This window comes from Sinohyriopsis cumingii, unplaced genomic scaffold (genome assembly GCF_028554795.1).
Source record: "Sinohyriopsis cumingii isolate HCF-2022 unplaced genomic scaffold, ASM2855479v2 utg000913l, whole genome shotgun sequence".
NCBI lineage: Eukaryota > Metazoa > Mollusca > Bivalvia > Unionida > Unionidae > Sinohyriopsis > Sinohyriopsis cumingii.
Window position 1 is genome coordinate 5,120,420 of NW_028315943.1, and position 20,032 is coordinate 5,140,451.

A 20,032-nucleotide genomic window follows, 5' to 3' on the forward strand; every position below is an offset into this window, starting at 1 on the left:
AGCTCACAAAGGTTGGTACAAGACGGAATCCACACTTGTTGACGACTGATGAAAAAGAGAATCTAGCTGAAATCGTCAAAGAGATGTTCGCCACTTATGGAATGAGTGACCAGGTGTTGAACCACAGACTTATTTTTTTAACCCGATTTAAGAGAATATAATAAAAACTATAGGAAAAGACGGGCATAGACCAAAATTCGCTCCACGTAGCCTGGCTGTTAAGAATCTTATGCGCATTGTTTTCTGAAGAAAAGCCCCAGTCGTACAGGTACCTGTAGCTGACTTTCCTTGTGCTGCTGGACATTTTTATGCCTACAAAAGTATCGCCAAATTTGGTATCGATCAACCTGTCCGCACAATGATACCCGAGGTATCCATTTACTCTATGGCAACGCAACGGTGCATAAATCCACCTTATAGACAACCTTTCTAAAGGATTGCAGCATCCAAATTTCTCCACATCCTCCAGACAGCCCTGAATCAACTCCAAGAGAGTTTAGTCTGAATCACGTTATCAACGAATCTCTGAGAGGTAGACGATTAGAGAGATAACGTGTGGTTAGCAGTACGGTTTTCCAGTGTATGGACAACATATCAAACATTTTATTCAAAATGGCATCTCATAACTGGATGATCTCACTGATAAAATGTGTAGATATGCCGAAGTGCTTTGAGTGGGTGCACGTGTACCGTTTTACACAATCATCAGTCGACAGTAATCAATGGCGCAGAATATGAAAGCATTTTTCTCATGTTTCAGTTGTTATTTATTATCATTTAATTGCTAAAGGGGTTATACTGGAGATAGTAAATTAGGATATTTGCCGAACCGATCGCGAAGAGTGTGTGTGCGTGTGTGTGTGTGTGCGTGTGTGCGTGATTAGGATTTTTAATGTAGCTTTAACAATTTTTCAGTCATATCGCTACGATGTCTGCAGTGTGACAGTTTATAGTGATGTCTAGCATTGGTATGGACGATGACAGATTTTGTTAAAAATTAATGTTTTATATTTGTATACAGGTACAATTTGGGGCTAGTCGAGACAGCTTATCCTACACGTTAACATGTGCATTGTAATTGAGTTGTTGGCAGCGATGCATCAGTTAGAAACTGGATCTAAGGTTTACAACCTACTCTGTGTTCGAACCCCGCGAGCGGAATCAAGTCTTTTTATATTTAGTTAGGGATAGCTGTTAGCTCGTATTAATTTTTTTAATATGAAAAGTCGGTTAGGTGTTGGTCATGAGTCGAAATTGGTCATACGTATACATGCATACAAGCATTTACCTATCTATTAGGCTCGCGCGCTACTCGGTCACTTGCCGAGTTCTTACTGATGTCTCTGTGCCTTTGAATACGGTTACGGTTTTTGAGATGTTCTATAAAACAAAGAAAAAAAGCAACAGGCACAAAAATGGATCGCTATGGCGTTGTATTTCTGCGTCCATTTTTAAAAGGCATCGAGTCAAGAGGTCGTTGTTCTAATAGTTTCGTTGCTTTTGTGATTTTTCTTATTTGGACAGCCAAAACACCAGTTATGAATGTCCCGTAAAACTTTTCATGATCTCCTCGCGATGTTCTGCGCTCCAACGGGTTAAATGTTTATTGCAACGTTGTCATTGACAACTGAAGTCTAGGCCTTGTACGTGATATATCGTATATCTTGTTTTTAACAACGTATTTGTCGTACTCACTGAGAACAAGCTTAAAATCCTCGTTTTCTGCCAACACCTTTGATCGTTTTAAGACGCAGATATTGTCATACCTTTTTACTTTCAAGGTGAGGCTACAGCTAATTAAATATCCAGCAATGGAAACTAGTCTGCAGCTGAAAGCAATGATGTCAGAGGCACTCGCAATGAGGACAGCAGTAATGTTTGACATAATCGCGATGCCCGCTACACCGGTCCTCAGAAACACAGCTATCAGTATCCTGTCAACGCCATCTACCATCTTTTAAACGTTCTGGTACTTTTTGTAAAGACTAAGCTGTTGTTCAGTATCTGCACGTGAGGAATTTTCAATCTCTTTAAAAGAAATTGTAGTTCTTGGAGTTGTGGGTATAACAACATTAAAAATCTTCTGTGAAAAAAGATGATATCAATGTAATTTGTTTGGAGAGTTGGTAGGGGGAATTAGCTGTTATACAGGTACGTAAATCTAACCTGTTGCTCGCCAAGATTCGCAGTCAACGTGTCTTGTGCTTGCAGGTTTAGTGGTAGCTTGTTTTTCTTGGCGATCACTGTAACGTGACAGAACATCTGTTTTTCGAAGATCACGTGGTTTTGATTGCTGAGCCGAGTTAAGGATGGGGTTACATGCTCCGAATGAAAGGTTATAACAGAGGCCGTTTCGCCAAGCACCACCTTGTCTTTATAGGCGCAAATGGGCCTGCGAACATCCAAAGGCGGTCAGTTTCGGTTTTGCTCCAACAGAGAAAAAGATACCCCGAGCAGACTGCAGCTTGGCTTAGTGTACTCTAGGTAGCCCAAGGGTTTGTCAATTATCCAAGATCTCACGCATCAGAAGACTACTGAACTCCTGCTCCTTTACTTCTTGACCATGTGTCCTCCGTTTCAAGAAGAGAGAATAGTTTGCCATCTATGTACCCTTCGTCCCTGCTAGCAATTCACGGACAGTATCTTGATGCTTGCATATAGCAATTACCTTTTTGGATTCTTCGCTCAGTCGGTGCTCAATTTATCTGGAAGATAGGTATTCCACGTGGACCAGTACTACATACGTGAGATTGGACCATCTCAAGTAGTCGTCGGCAATCCATTCCTTGAGCTGGTTTTTAATGTAAGCCCTTAGGAGCTGTGCACACTGATGGAATAGCCAAGGCGCCAGTCTGGTTACGTTATATCCTGCTCCGCTGCTTTTATCATCGCTTTGGCAATGTTGTTTGGCATAAGCTTCTGCTGCTTATTTGTCTTTGACAGATACATATCGGAAACGCCGTGTCTGGGAAGTGTTTCCTATGTCGTTTAAATTAAACTTTTTGAACCCAGCCTTGCACTGCTATGTGTGTAACTGCGAACGTTGTAGCAGGTCTCCACTGCTCCTCAGACAGAAGACGATCTGCACGCCTCGTAGCTCTAGCCACCAGAGAAAAGCCTTGAGAATGCGACAGGAGACTGAGAAAATTTGCTCCCAAAGTATAACAGGTAAGATATGTTTGCCCCAAGTCGCTCTGGGGTCGAAGACGCTCTAAATTAAGAAGCCGTGGTATGTCTGTACTTGAAGATTCCAATGGCGCATCTCTTTTGCGTTCCGGTGTTTGGGGCGATGAATAGCTGATTTCGGGCACAAAATAGAGCAATCGAGTATGCGGTTTTGTCCGATCCGCCGCCGCAACTAAAGGAAGTAAAGGTAGTGGGTCTCAAGTGGTCGTATGAACTGGGAACTCTTGAGTGCAGCACTCCATTATGATTGGAGGAATTTTCGACCTTGGGTAAAGATGGTCAGCTTTCGATTAGGGTGAATGACTACTCTTTGATCCGCCAGCACCCCCAATTACAGTCGGTCTTCGAATTACTGACACCGTGGACTTTTGATTAGATGGCAACGCAGTTGATGCAAAACAACTTATCTGCACCGTAAACTGTGACGCCAGAAGCAAAGGTTTAATGTAAATATAATCTGTTGTAACCCGTGCGACCTTGATGGGGAAAGGTTTCAGCATGCTGATTAGGTTGGTCTCCACTAACCCTGGCATGGACGTTTGGAGGTGTAATGCAGATGCCAATGGTCATTCTACGTCCTGTTGTCACTCAGCGGTGCCTTGTCATAACGTATTAGCAAACTGGTTTTGCGGCAGGTGTGTTTGAGAAAGGTCAGCTCCATTGGTTCAGCAATTTTCCGCTTATCATGTGCTTGAAGCGGTTGGCACTGCCAGATATAACTTTTTCGATAAACAAATGTCTTATTTTCTTGGCATCAGGCAGTCAAACATTTGTATTTTTTCAATGGAGACGATGCACTCGACCATCATGCGTGATTACACCCTCCTTGACCATTTTGAAGATGTAGTTTACCATTGTTGTCACCTGATAAGCGCATTTTTAACAAGTTCAATTAATGCTGATGAAAAGCCCTGACAGTTTATTACGCAAAATTCTGACTTTTTCCCACACCGCGCGCTTATGTCCTCACCGGGTCGAACTTGTCCGTTACAGCCCACTCATCTGCATCAAGGTCTTGGGAGATGAACGTAATGCTTGTAAAGAATCAGCCTCCCACCAAAAACCACATAGTCTTCCTTGAGATTAATATCTCGGAATCCTATATGATCGCACTATTTGGCTTGAAATATACGCACTCGTGCACCGCCTTGTCGGCCTCATATTCACATTTTGCCTCACGAAATCTACCGTACCACCCCTATTCTAAGTTTCTCGGAATAACCGCGGTGCGAGGCACTATATAGCCGGGATTAAATGAGAAATCAGACTCCTCATGTTCAATGGTTCCAAGTCTGGTAAGTCCTTAGCCCAATTCCTCTGCTGCCCTATGTCACATGGGCCACTAAGAGTGTCCGTATCCGTGCAGTGCTTCGTGGATTCAGGAGTAATGGAGCCAGAGTCCCTTGCTGTCTCATAATCGATGCGTACGTTGTGCATGTGACATTTATTTTTAATATGCAGTTCTTCTACTGGTGGCTGTACCGCACAGAACCTCTCTCACGACGTGAATCTGTTCTCGAAGCTGCTATATTGCTTTCCTACTCATGGGGCAAGAGGGCCGGAAATGCTTCATTATTCTGAGCGATGTACATGTCCGTTGCGCGTGTGACTTCTTTTGTTCACTATACGGTACGTTTTATGCAACGAATCTTTAATGGTATAGAATATTTATCAAAAGCACATATCCACTTAAAAATTAAACTAGTTTTTGTAGCCCTAGCGTACAAACACTTTGACAAGCAGCTCGGGTATCACCAGCTTCTACTGCGTCATGACCTCTTTTCCGTGTGCCTCATCTTGCCCGTTGCCTTGTCGTTACGACGCTCCTGATACAACCACGTGTCTGTACGTATCACATGTCTATGTAAACTGCACGGCACTTGTAGTGCATGCGCCCCTTTCTCTGCGTATGCTGTTGCATCTTTAATTTTTTCATGAAACACGGCACTTATTATATCTACTGAATCTAACTCTCTAATAGTTAAGTAGAAAAATATTTTGATAGTGCTATTTAAATATAATCAAATAAGGTTCTCATCACCCACCTGTCGATTAACACAAATTTCTCCCATTCCGTACGAAAACAGTAGATTCTTAACTTTATTACCCATGAATCAAAATGTTTATTGTTGATTATAACTTTGTTTTGATAATCTACCCTCAATTCTCTTTAATAATTTGTAAAAGTACTTAACAGTTGCACTATATCTGACTACTTGTATTGACATCCTAGCTAACTCACTGACATTGGAGTGTTTTGTGATACCAATCATACATTAAAAAAATAACCGAAGTCAGCTTCAATCACTATTTTCGAAATAGTGTTAATGTATTCCAAACATTTTGGATTTATAGTATTGTGATAGATCAAGACTGTTGGCACATTAGCACATTCAAGGCTACTGGCACATCAGCATATTCATGATGGTTATTCATTCGGAACACCACTGGAATTCATTCGAAATACTCGACACTCTTGGACATGCGATGGAACGTTTAGGAATAATTGTGATTTAATTCACAAGACTGTAAGTTCTTTTTAAATTGTCACCTTTTATTCTAAAGAAAAATTATTTGTTAAATTTTGCAAAACTTACTGGTTTTTGCTCTTTTAATGTTACTTAGTATAAGACCATAATGGAACATTGGGGGCTCCTCCAGAATACGAATTTCTCATAAATATTTCAGAAAAATTAGAATTGATTTTGAAACTACAATTCACTTTCTTTATGAATTTTCTTAGTCCCTATGGTTTTGATTTTACATATTTGAGACATCTTTAGTGAAACCAACAAGCTTTCACAATGTCATCTAAAGTGGAGAATTTTGTTTTGAATCCTACCTAGGAAGGGTTAAAGTACTCGATAGTGGACAAGTTGCTTGCCAGAGAATATGATCTTTCAGAAGAAAGACGGCTTCTTTAACGCAGCAATAAAAAAAAAATTAAAAATCCGTACTTGGTGTAAAATAATTTTTGTATAAAAGTGTTTGGGCTTGATTAGTAAGTTTTCATCACGTTCGGATGGAAAATTAAAAGAACTACAGGTTTTTTATTTTAAAAAAATAACACAATTAGCGTTAAGAGAGCTTCAGCCTCAGCAAAAACTATGCCACTGCAGAAAGAAGAAAATGGGAGGAGAAAAAGAGGCAAGTGGAATGTACTCTACTCTTTTACACATAAGTTCGGATTTTGATGTTACCAGAAATACTAGGTTAGTACCTAATTTTTTAAGAAACAAAGCAAATCAGTATTTTCCTCATTGCTGAAAATTTACAATAGTTAAGAGAGCATCGGATTTTAGTATTAAAAGGTGTATTCATTGTCATAGATCGTGATATTTATATTTCACTTTCATTAATATAGAGTGGTGATTGTGATGTGGTTAATGAAAGTACCTTCAAGGGTTATTAGTTGGTGCATGAGGCATGTTGACAAAGGTTTGGGAATTGTAGAAAAGCCACTGACCAACCTATATTGAATTTGCATGACGCAAAAGAAAACCAGTTTGTTGCTCTGCTAAAAGGGTTGATAAAAATTATGATAGCTTTAGGCAACTCATGTTAGAATTGGATCGATAGCAATATTAAACCCTTTCTTGATGAGGTAAAGGTGGAAACTTTGGAAGAGGCTGCTCGAACAGCTGATAATCATGTCATTTGCCTTTATCTCCTAGTAAAAGTCTTCTTATTCTAAGAGTATTGTGGCATTTTTACTGTTCCACTCCACTGTGTGGAGTTGACGTCAGAATTAGTCTCAGAACCCATGAATGTGGGAACATTGTTTGCTTACCTATTGATGGTGATTGCCTATTACTAGTCAATGGTCTAGCTGGAGATAAGGTTGTAATGCTCCACTTGTAACTGACAAGTCTTTTCTGGATCAGAAAGTTGATCATATTGCAATTGAAATCCTAGATTTATACCCTGCTTGTGCATTCGCTAAAGCTAAGGCAAAACGAGCTCTTGAGAATGATGTTGATCAGGAAATCATTCCTTTAGCTGACACATGTATTGGTCAGGCTTTTGATGAGATCACGTTTGTTCCTGGTATTGATCTGTCAAGAGGTATTGATCACAGCAATCCTCTTTTTATAACTTATTTTAAACAGGTTAGCAAAAGACAATCACTCAATTTCGAACAGGAACAAGATCCTGAGATATCATGTTTGTTTAAGAGGGCTATTATCTGAAGCCACATTAGTACTAATTTCTTATTTTATAAAACAAATAGGATCCATATGAGAAAATGGAGACCAGCTGAGGTACCCGCTGGAGGCCAGTGATCAAAGCTATCACATTGTTGTTCCTAACTCATATCGACAGGAAATTCCTAGTCTAGACCATGAAACCTCTTCAGCCGGTCATTTCGGAGTCATTAAGACTAATCACAAGATCTTGTAACATTTGTATTGGCAGAGAATTAAAGAGATATTTTTAAAGACTGCAGCTCTTGTCTCACCTGTCATATAGTAGGAAAACCCAATCAGAAGATATATAAGGTATACCACCCGCCTATTCCTGCACCTTAAGAACCATTTAACATTATAATGATCGACTATGTCGGTTCTTTACGTAAGACCAAATCAGGTAACCACTACTTGTTGACCATCATATATGCGTCCACAAGATTTCCAGAGGCAACTCCTTTGAGGAATATTAAAACTGACACCATAGTAAAAGCTTTGATAAAAATGTTTAACACTTTTTGGCCTCACCAAATTTTTCCAGTCTGATTGAGGGTCAAATTTTTTGTTTGGAATTATCCAGCAAATTATGCATGAATTAGGCATCCAAAAGTTTCAGTCTTCTGCCTATCACCCTAAATATCAAGGGACTTTAGAAATGTTTCATCAAACCTAGAAGAATATGATTCGGTCATATTGCTCTGATACAGGAAAAGATTAGAACGATGGTGTTAATTTGATGTTGTTTGCCTTTAGGAAATCAGTTCAAACATCTATAAGTGTTAGTCTTTTTTAACTTGTTTTGGATAAACTGTCTGTGGACCATTGAAGTTACTAAAAAGAGAAACTTCATTCAAATGAAGATTCCAAGATTAATCGTCTTGACTATGCATCTGATTTAAAATAACAGTTGTCAAAAGCGGGCAGAGTAGCAAGAACTAATCTTCAAACGACTCAGTCAAAGTTGAAAATAAATTTTAACAGAACTACAAAGAAAAGAAGTTTTCAGTCTGGTGAAAGCGTTCTGGCTCTCTTCCCCACACCTCAGCATCTTCAGGCTAATTAGAATACCCTTATACAATTGAACCCAAAGTAAGTGACTTATTGTATATCAATGAACACTCCAGAAGGCGATAAAATAACAATTTTTCCACAAAAATATGTTAAAGAAGTATGTTGATAGAGAACGCCTGTTAATCATTCAATACATTTGTTTGTACCTGTTCCATACTGTAAGGATTTAAAAGATCTAATGCAATCGGACAGTGGTGACTTTGATTTAACCAGTCTTCGGAATTCGGAAATATTGGACAATCCGGACTAGAAACTTTTGCATCTGCAGTCACAAGAAAAGAGTGAACAAAAACAGCTATTATTTAAATAGGAGCACTTGTTTCCAGATGTTCCAACATGAACAACAAAAATCTACTGTGATGTTGAAATTGTAGATTGTACACCTGTAAAATAGTATCATTACGGGATAAATCATCACAAACAGGAATATTTGAAAAAAGATATTCAATATTTGCTGAAGAATGATTTCATAGAACCAAGTAAAAGATATTGGAATTCATTGTGTTTTCTTGTGCCGAAACCAGATAATAATTTCGCATCTGTGCAAAGTGAACAGTTCACCAACTAAGGTTAATTTCCAACGTTGAGAATAGATGACTGCACTTGACAAAATTTGAAATGCAAAATATGTCACCAAGCCTGACCTTATGACGGATTTTGGTAAATTCAACTCACGGAAAGAGCAAAGGAAATGTCTGTATTCTAAACGCCAAATGGACTTTGCGAAAGGTTTTCCTTCAACTTTCAAGTTTTTAATGAATATGATAACATCAGGTCTAGATGATTGTGACACTTACATCGATGACGAAATCATCTACAACGACACCTGGAAAGATCACTTGAAGACCATGCGGTAATTCTTTGATCGACTAAGTAATGAAAGTTTGCCAATTTTTGGAAGATATTGATGGACAAGATCAACTTAAACCTATATAAGTCTATCTCTGAATTACCAGTGCCCATCAGCAAAAGCAACTGAAACGACTTTTTGGGTATGGCTGGATATTATAGTAAATTTTGTTCAAAGTTTCCCATAATTACTGAATTCATGCCAATTCTGTTGAGTAAGAAAACCAAGTCGCATTTGTGTGACAAATATCAGGAGGCTTTTGATAAACTAAAGGCTATAATTAAGAGTGCACCAGTTCTTTCAGTTCCAGTTTTTGGCTGTGATATTCGCTTTACAAGACTTTCAAATGCATATTAATTCAGCTCCTTCCTGCTGCGATTATGGTATTCATTGATCACATACCCCTTACTTTCATCAGCAAAATGAAAAGCAAAACAAATCAGAGATTGTTAAGATTAAGCTCGATGATGCATGAATACAAACAACACTGACATTAGACAGATCAAAGGAAACCATAATCTGATCATAGATGCACTTTCACGTATAAAGAATTAGTAGTATATTTCTTTATTTTGTGCATATTTTGTGACATTCATAACACATCGTCTTATATAAGTTTAACTATTAAAATAACATATATATTTGATAATATCTGCAAGAAAACTTTATTTTTATAAATCCTTCTTTTTGTTTATGACGGGAAGTATTATGCTTATCTATATTGTGTGGTTGACCTTGGTCAATAATTGAGGGTAGATACATACCTGGCTACTTACAAGTTTGTATTGTTCGTTAGTTTAAAAAATATTTGCTTGCAGCTATTGATTTCAAGGTCTAATTTTTTAAGAAATTTAGAATGTTCTAGAAATTATCTTGTTTATGAAATTTCACTCATTCTGGTTATGTTATTGTGTCTTAGTATTTTATGTAAAGATTTTGATAAACAGATTTACGCGTTCCTAATTTTGAATATGTATAGATAAATAAGTCCTGTTGTTGTGCTCAGCTGCGATGATTTCTTTAATTTAAGTTATTCTTTGAAATTACAAAGTGCTCTTATATTTAGGACTAAATCACCATTTGGAATTATTATTAATTCATCCAAGGGCAACCCGAATTATATCATTGCGATACAGCAAGACTGTTGCCACATTAGCACATTCGAGGCTATTGGCACATCAGCATATAAAGCATTAGTATTCATTCGGAACACCACTGGATTTCATTCGAATAATCTATATCTGTGGATTTGTGATGGCACTTTTGAGACTATTTGGGATTTATATCATATTACTGTAAGTTCTTTTTCAATTTCACTTTGTATTCTAGGGAAAGAAATTCTTTATTGAGTTTTACAAAACTTGTTGGTTTTCGCTCTTTTCTGTTACTTTGTTTAAGACCACAGATTCGTAATAGACCGAGTCTTCGTTTTTCTACAAATATATACTTAAATTATCACTGTGAACTTCAATGCGTCAATGCTTTCTTATATTAAATGAAACATAAAAATAGAGAGTTTTAAAGTACTGTAAATTAATTAGCCTTCTTTATACAATTGAATGTATTTAATTACTATTATTCTGAGAAATGTGCCCTCAAATTTGTAGGGTGCAAGAAAAAGACAGATTTACTGGTCCAAAACGTATGCTTCATTTGAGAAGTGAGGAAAAATAAACTTGCCCTGTAACTACAGTTTAAATATATTCATATGTCCTATATCGACAGTTTCTGGGTGGAGCCAGTTGTCATATAGGTAGTTCTGGATGAATGTATATGCAGATTATCGTGTGTTCCCCACTTATGAGCATATTAAAGTCCGTCTTAAGATAATAATCGATAACAGATGTAGAGATGTGTAGTTATGTCGTCAGCGAATATATCAGAATTAGCATATTAAGATGTAGAGGTAAAGCGTTTATAAAGATAAGAAAAAGAAGTCCTAAAATGGGACCTTGTAGGACACAACATTTTATTGGTTTTAATGCTGGTGAGTGGTTTTCAGGACTAACACTTAGAGGCCTGTTTATTATGTGGGACTTCAGCAACGGGTGTGTAAAAGTTCAACGTTTATAGACTTCTAATTTCTTCGGAAGAATACTGTGATCAGCGTTATCAAAAGCATTTTGAAATATATGAAGACAACCCCAGTGATTTTACCTGTGTTAATAACAGATAGCCATTCATCTCTTTCGTCAGGACGTTTGAAAGGAGTGATTTAATCTGAATCCTGATTGAGATCGATGTATATTAATATACATCTCGACTATTTACGAGGCAAGGGTTGGCCGTGAAGTTCCGAATGTATCGACATTTTGCATATGGTGAATAAGTCTTGATTCAAGGCAATGTCGAGCTGACTTTTCCAACTGGAGCATTAAATTACCTCGTGCATGTGCCAATATATTTGTCCATTCGCTATATATATATATATATATATATATATATATATATATATATATATATATATATATATATATATATATATATATATATATATAGGTGCTCACATATACAAATAAGAACTGAGCTATACAAACCTCGTTTGGTGCAAGATCAATCCAGACAAACTAGGATGAATGTACCATTTTGGCTAATTCTTGTATGTATATATATTCGTTGCATCAAAATCTATATTTAAATTTTTTAAAATTAAAATTTCTGAGTGGCTATTGATTTGATTAAGATAATGAAATTGCATAAGATTAAAGTTATTTGACATAAGTGCCATTGCATTTTAAAGGAGTTTTCATTTAATTTCGTCTGGAAAATTACATACGTTCTGCTTTATTAATGCTAAAATCTTATATTAAACGAAGATTCTTTACCCCGAACAATCTAAAAACATTTGAAGTCTTCAACGTGAGGAAAGTCAGTCTGGTTTTAGCTGCAGAAGACTGCTGTGTCAGTTCGTGATTAGTTTCTAAGCTGTATGTATTTGTGTTGATAAAATACAATACAATAATGAAAGAGCAGTTGCAATAAAAATTCCCTTTACCCCATCTAATTCGCGTGCTCAGACTGAAGCAGCAAAGTATTATATACAAAAATAAATAAATATATTACCTGTTTATTTACTAATAACCTTAAAAGAGGCACATTACTTCTAAAATAGCGAGAAATGATCGTACTAGTATTTTCTTTAGACGAAGGGGAATTAACTCCTACAAAACTCTTGTTTTGGAATAAATATTCTTTTTGATGAAGGGGAATTAACTCCTACAAATCATGTTCTCGAATGTTCAGCTATGACTGTGTTTACACTACGTGGCAATAAACACATGTTCATGCACACATACTATATGCCCGATCATGTGAATATAAATACAACCGCTGGGAAATCGTGTAATACCGTGAGTTTAAACAATTTGTCAAAGAGAGTTAGATTATTTGGATAATAATAATAACAATAATAATAATAATAACAAGGTTGTCGAACAACATAATTTTAGAAGGATCAAAGTATATATTTATATTACAGTGTATCTTTACAACCCTCTGAAACATGTGTAATGCATTTTAAAAATATGTTTTAATCACATTAACATATGACAATTCAGTAGCTTTGTGTTGGCTTATGTTAAAATGGGTTCATAGATAGTGTTGGTATTCACATTTTCTTCTTGATATATAAACCTTACTAAGATAAAATAAAAACTTACTTACCCACAAAATATTCAGATTTAATATGGGACAACTGACAAATGAAATTGCGTAAGAGTGACTGGGGATTTTTCAGTACTATTTTTGCTACCTAACAGTCTGTCACAAATTGCTTTTTATCCGCCACCGGCGATGTATAGAGATTATTTTATAGCACCAGTCTAGAAAGCTGACAGCGAAATTGATTCGAAGGAGAGGTGACTGCAAGATATAAATTGTATATGGAAGTGGGACTTCGAGTTCACATTCCTAGCACAACCAAGGAGTCGACTTCAAACTTTGAATTAGCATAATAGATACATTCAAGGAGTGGTTCTTGCTGCTAAAACAAAATTGTTATTTTTTGCCCCATTTTTGTGATCAGTCATGATCTGAGATCATTGCTGACCAAAATGCTCACTAGTATGACAGATCGTCGTCTTATAAAGATACCCTCCAAAACCCAACTTCCCTACAATAATAGCAAGAGGACAACAAGTCGCAGGTTGCTAATTTTTTTATATCAATATGTCAGTTCACATAAAACGATTGCTATCTGCAGCCATTTTTTTCTATATACCAGTTTACATAAAAATGATGTTCTGTAAATGCATGTATTATAATGGACCTGAAGGCTGACTTGGAACTATTTGTGAAGTCGCATTCGATCAAGCAGAAATCACCCGACTGGTATCAGATGATTATTACTAATGGGGGGGGGGCTCGGAGTTGACTACGGTTGTAATAACATATCCATTTGACACTGCTAACGAAATCGCTCAAAGAAAGCTAAATAAGAAGTCATGACCCTACCACGTTTCTGGGGTGTGCCAATGGAACCAGTTATCAGAAGATATGTAGAAATCGAAAATGTCGTTGGCAACAATATCTCCATTCAGATTAAAGAAAGTTTCAAATATATTCCTGATGGTCATATGGTAGATCGCGTTAAGATCCTTCGTTTGGAATTCAAGTGTCCTTTTGATAGATATGTCGAAAAGCTTCCAGAATATTAATTATCTCTCTGGGCTAGAGGTCTACGTAGTCACGCGCCATGGCAAATTTGTTGACATCGTTTTTCGAAATTGCTCTCTAACACCGTTATTAGTTTGCCCGGACTACGACACAAAGCTGCATAACGATTACTGTGAATACGTGAATGTTTCGATATGTATTGTCATGATAGGATTTTTTGGCGACTGTGACCATTTCGTTGACCTTGGTGAGTGAACTGTGGCAGAACTCATCGCGTTTTATTTTAACAAAAAGTATCTGCACAGCGAGCACATCTGTGTTATTGCTGACGTTTACAGCAAGCCACGACGCTGTTGATGCTATATCTAGCAGTTGTCCAGAAAACAAAGTTAGTCGCTGTTTGGCCATGGGAAATATTTAAGATCACCTACAACTGCGTCGCTTGCCAGCCAGGATAAGGCAAAATATAGTGTATACATTTGACTGAAAACAAATAATTGCTGACAACACTGACGCAGAATATGCTTTGGTCGTGTTTCCAGAGGGGTAGACCTTGGAGGAAGTCATCGACATGGCATCTCACATCTCAACGCCTAATACTACTGAAAGGTGTGTGAAGATCATTCTTTAGATGATCTACTATGTATCAAAAGAAAATCCGGAGCTCTTTGACCTTTATGCAGATATCGCCATTGAATTGGAGCGCAGTAGACGCATGCTAGGAGAAGAATATAACAAGTTTGTTCCAAGAAAAGTCTGAGCTAGTCTGGGAAAAGCGATTTTGAAGACACGTTAATAAGAATAACCTTTAGTGTAAACGAAGTTTATATTCCATGCAAATGCAATTACCTTTGCCTACAAAGAAGCTCCTTGCCTATAATTTCCACCAGTACTTAATGATGATGACTTTCTAAAAACTGATGACTCTCAAGTAAAAGATGTTCTTGATATCTCCTGGAAGCTAGCAGAAGAAAAAAAATAAGGAACGCTTTTATTGCTATGCCAAAAACTATAGACGAATACAACAGGCTTGGCGGTGAGGCGTTCTTTGCCAGAACTATGCTTCAGGCATTTGTTATCTGAATCAGACTATAATACGTGCGCCATGTTGTCACTGTCTTCGTTTCTATTTCGCTCCTGATATTTGTGGCACAAACCTTTTCATATCTGGAAACTAGCATTGTACTAAGATTATATACTACATGTGGCTCTTTGACATGGTCATTAATACAGTATGTGGTCCCACGCAAACAATCTTTGATCTGGTTAATAACTTTCGTGTACGTGATATAAGCCTACTTACACATTGTCTTTTTCTTCTAAGGTTTTGGTTCTAGTTTACTTTATGTTTTTTTAAAAGTAGGCCCGTGTTGCCATTATCATGTTACAAGCAGTGGTCGGTACAATAAGAACCAAATCACTGTCTACACTAATCATTGTACTAGCAATATCGTCCATGAACTTTTCTGTTGTCGCTTCTTTATTATCTATCCGTTGCGCGGCAAGGTAATCTTTCGGGAATTCATTTTAATATCATATTCATGGTTCAACCCATCTTCAGTACAACGTCTGGTGAAAAAATACGGAACCTATTTCCAATATTGCTCGAGACTAATCCTACTACCACATAAAGCGAATGTGGACTGGAAAAACTATCTTGAGCAATCGTCGCGGGAATGCTTGCCGTAGAATATTTGTCTGCATAGCTTTTATTTTCCTCGTCTGTAGTATCCACTGGGGTATCCACATTTGTAATCTTGTTGGTAGACATTTTCAGCGATCCTGTCATGGTGTCGACCTATTTTCTTACACGCTTATTACGCGCAAAATCAAAAGATTCCATCTGTTGTAGTGTTGCTAGTTATTCCAGAACGTAAGAGCATGTCCAAAGTTTTATAATTACTCAAAATCTATAAATATAAATGCAACAAAATGCGAAAAGGTGTGGCACAAACCTATATAAGGCAGCAACAGAGAGGATAGAACAGACTGCTAAGTGCGTGATGCAAAGCAATATTAAATCATCAGGACTCTAAAAGAACTGCAATCAATGATGACCGAAGATAAAGCAACACAACAAGTACTGATGGGCCAACTTGCTCATACCTTAAATTCCGTTCTTTATGAGCTACATACCAGGGTAGCAAAAATAACTTACGATATTTGAGGACGTCAGAGAGACAACGCTAATGAGCTACTAGACAATTATGAGTCTTAACGAGGACAAAACATTTCAACGGCTGGAAATCGGCAAGAAACTAAATAACCCCGTTCAACAGAATATGGGGAAAAGGGATAAAGGACAGTCCTAATATCGAACCTATTTTAGAACCAAACCAAAATATACCCAATCTTAGCGTGGGGACGTTGCATAGTTTTGATAAAAGACGGGTGATAGTTGACGCGGGTGACAAATCAGCAATGTTTAGTGATGACATGTCCGCCATTACTTCATGGAAAAATGAGTCACCCGAAATACAGAATGTAAACTTGGAAATGCTACATCAGCTTGAAGTACCACCACATCAGCAGCCAACAGCAGAATATGAATGATATTGCCTCAGGCCCCACCCAATCAGACAAAGTCACATTACATAAGCATATCGCCTCAGTTCAGCCCATTAAAACCACCTTTACCTGAAGCACTAAGGCAGTGACGCCGCCATCAACTAAGCCAACAACATCTACTAAACTCACTACATCAGGAAAGAAAGAGGATATAACAACGGACAAAGAACTAAAATGCTACAAAACTTTAGCCGAGCTTGCTGAGTGTCTAAGGCTACTAGCAAACAGCAAATAATTGTCAATGTATAGTGCTGAAATAGATAATGAAATCGCAGAAATACTAGATCATCTGCATCAAAAAGGTGTTTCAGCAAGCCAGAGGACGGGGTCTAGTACAAAGACGTGATATAGACAAGATGTCACATAAAACATATATTGGACTCTAAGATCCTCATGACGCAACAGTAATGTTACTGTTCAAGACAATACTCCTGTAGAGTTGTCACATGATACACGATATAAAAATCACGCTAATTTCGTAAGAGGTATGAACCTCGTTTTATAGTATTAGAGACATCACTAGCAAGTTCCAGTATTTTACTCCTGCTAACGAAGTTGGAATAGTTCTCACCATAATATCAGTGACGGACAATGTTGTTGATGTTGCTGATGAGATAAAGCTTTTGATTAAAGAAAAGGGTCATACGAGTGAAGATATTGTAATCGCACACAACTATTATTTTCTTGAGATATGGATAATGCTCAGTAGTGGCTTCAGAATTGACTTTATTATTAATGACGGCCTAGGAAACCTACTCTGTTTTTGCTCACAAATCGTACATGGCGATGGCGTCCACGATGGTGATTTTCTTGTCAACATTAGTGATGTAAGCAGTTTATTAAGCAGCTGTTCCATTACTGAAGGATCGTACCATTCAAAGGTTGTCATAGTCACGTGACATACGGCTTTAGTCCAAATGCGCTACCGGGATCGCTCATGACAGAAAAACGCTAGCCACTTATCGATTGCCCGATCAACACTTTTTTTTATAGCATACCAGAGGTTACAACGTCCATTACGGACCAATCTGGTGACTATGTCAACTATGTCAACTTTAAAAACGGGCGCATGACATTGTATCGATATCTGAGAGTGATACCCAAAACTATGTAATCGGGTTGTATAAATGAAGACAAGACGTATTAAAAACTAGTATGAGGATTCCTGTCGACACCGCTGCAAAAGAGTATGTTATCAGCAATAAGGCCAATGGGAATTAGAGAAAACCTGCACAGAGCTTTCGTCAGAGGAGTTATAGGATGAAAGAGTAAGTTTGAAATATGACACAGAGATGTTACCAGTACCATTTTGTCCACTGACCTGGTAGACCTCACAGAATATGCTAGAAATAATGGTGCATCTAAGTACTTGTTGAACATCATTGATGTTTTTAGCAATTATACGTGGAGCCTGCGACTCAAAAGTAAAATGGGTACTGCTGTTTGACACACTTTTGAAATGGCTACAAGATCACCCAAGCCATCAAAGCTTTGGGGCGATCATGGTGACGAGTTGAACAACAACTTTGGAAACTGCCCCGAGAAAAGAAGTTACATAAGTATTCTACGTTTAATGAAGACAAAGCAGTGGTTGTTGAACGATTCTGTCGTACACTTAAAATGCGACGTGAAAGCACTTAACATAAAGGCAGACAAACAAGTATGTTGATGTTTAGCAGTCGCTGCATGAAAACTACAACAGTATCAAGCACATACATATTCGGACGACACCAACACAGCTTGTGAGTCTAAATTATGAGGAAGTTGATATCAAACTGTTTTCAGACAGATGTTAAGCGTAGAGATCGGGTGAGGCTTTGCAACTTTTAACAAGTTGACACCGCAAACTGGATCAAATAGAAATAGCTGTTCGTAGGTTTTTTGAGTTGGTATTGTCAGAAATCCTTTCCTAATATTTAAAAATATTATAATTTTATGTTCCCTTCTTGGTCTATAAATCATGTAGTTTGGCCATATGACATACAATGAGCACAGTAGAAACCATAATTGTAATTAAATTTAACTGACTGGAGTACCTAAATAACAGTATTTTGTAATTACAAATAAGTACAAATATTTTATTAACTGCTGTTCCAACAAGCAATGTATGTCTTTGAGCTTCTAAAACATCGCAAGAAATTGACAACGTCGAAAAGTTTACACACCTATAACTTTACATGTCTGCATATACTCATGTTTCCTCACGTGTTCATCGGTTCAAACTACAGTGATAGTGTAACGGATGAGTAAACTCAGCATTACACTTGGGGTTTAGGGGCTTAATTCAAACCCCAATATGAATCGCTTGGACGTTGACATTTAAAACTATTAGATTGCTTGTTGTTGTGGCAGTTGATTAACGACTTAAAACTTTTAATAAATGCAATCTACGAACTCCTATCAGTGACAAATATGCATTTCATAAATAGATATATTAAGTTTAATTGATAAATACATGCTATATTACGGTTAGAAATAAGTTTTGGGCTTTGAGATTTAAATTTAAAACACAAATAAACAAAATTAATTTCATGACATTAACATGTATCAGATATAACATATACAAAGAAATTGATTGACTCGGAATATAAGCTTTGAATGACAAGCTGTTATCATGTTTTCTAATGTAGGCATCCAATAGTAGAACAGAAAATGTGTCGGCTGTATACATCCACAACTTTTATGTGCGCGTCTGAGACCGTCTTAGGTGGGTATAACTTATTTATTGTTTGGAGGATATTTGGGTGTTATATTACCTCTGTATGATCCGCAATGCTTAGGATTATGGCATAGTCCAAGACAGTATAATGGGACTGAAACTTGGATCGACCTGGAACAATAAGAAAACAACGAAGAAACTATATGTTAAAGGTTAAAATGCCAAAGGCAATGATAAAACGTGACTTACTAATATTTACACCCTTTCTGTAATCTTCTTATTCCGATTCAATTTTTCATACATGTTCTGAATGATATTTTTCTCAAGCTGAATTTATTAATTGAATTTTCAGTTAAAGTATTATACATTTTGCATAATTCATTTGTAAATTCACATTCTCTTTTTGTCTAGTCGTTAAAATTTACAGTTAAGATGGGGGTGGGTGGGGGTGATTGCTGGGCTAACAATCTTACAATGCTCCTATTTAAGTGTGGTTTTTCATTTTTTTAGCGTACTTAGAGAGTAAATTATGAAAATTTTAAGGCAAAAGCTGCAGAATGAGATTAAGTCAATGGAAAGACTTTGTTTCTATAGGCCATTGAGAGTAGAGTTGACTTGTCAAAGATATCCAGAATTGTCAGGAGATAGTGATTGTTTTTTAATATAATCACGATATATAATCACTATATATAATCACTATGCTTGGAGTGAGGAACTTGCCCATCGGATTTAACATTGGAAGATATTAAAATATTTGTTATGAAGAAAGATCATGTCAATTTTGTGACGCTTATATCGAAAAATAATTCCATGTTATTACTGCTTATCGGCTATTTTGAAAAATACGAAGAAAATATTTTAACCACTTTTGAATATCAAAATCCAACTTCACAAAAA

At 37.0% G+C, this 20,032-nt stretch overlaps 1 protein-coding gene across 1 annotated transcript in view; it reads right to left on the bottom strand.

Moving 5' to 3' along the window:
• The window catches only part of LOC149773086 (baculoviral IAP repeat-containing protein 8-like), a 33,359-nt gene extending 20,353 nt beyond the window's left edge, over nt 1–13,006 (bottom strand). Inside the window, exon 1 of the mRNA XM_089946834.1 lies at nt 12,958–13,006. The gene's annotated coding sequence lies outside the window, so the exon portion shown is untranslated. The remainder of the gene's footprint in view (nt 1–12,957) is intronic.
• Between the last annotated feature and the right edge of the window lie 7,026 nt (nt 13,007–20,032).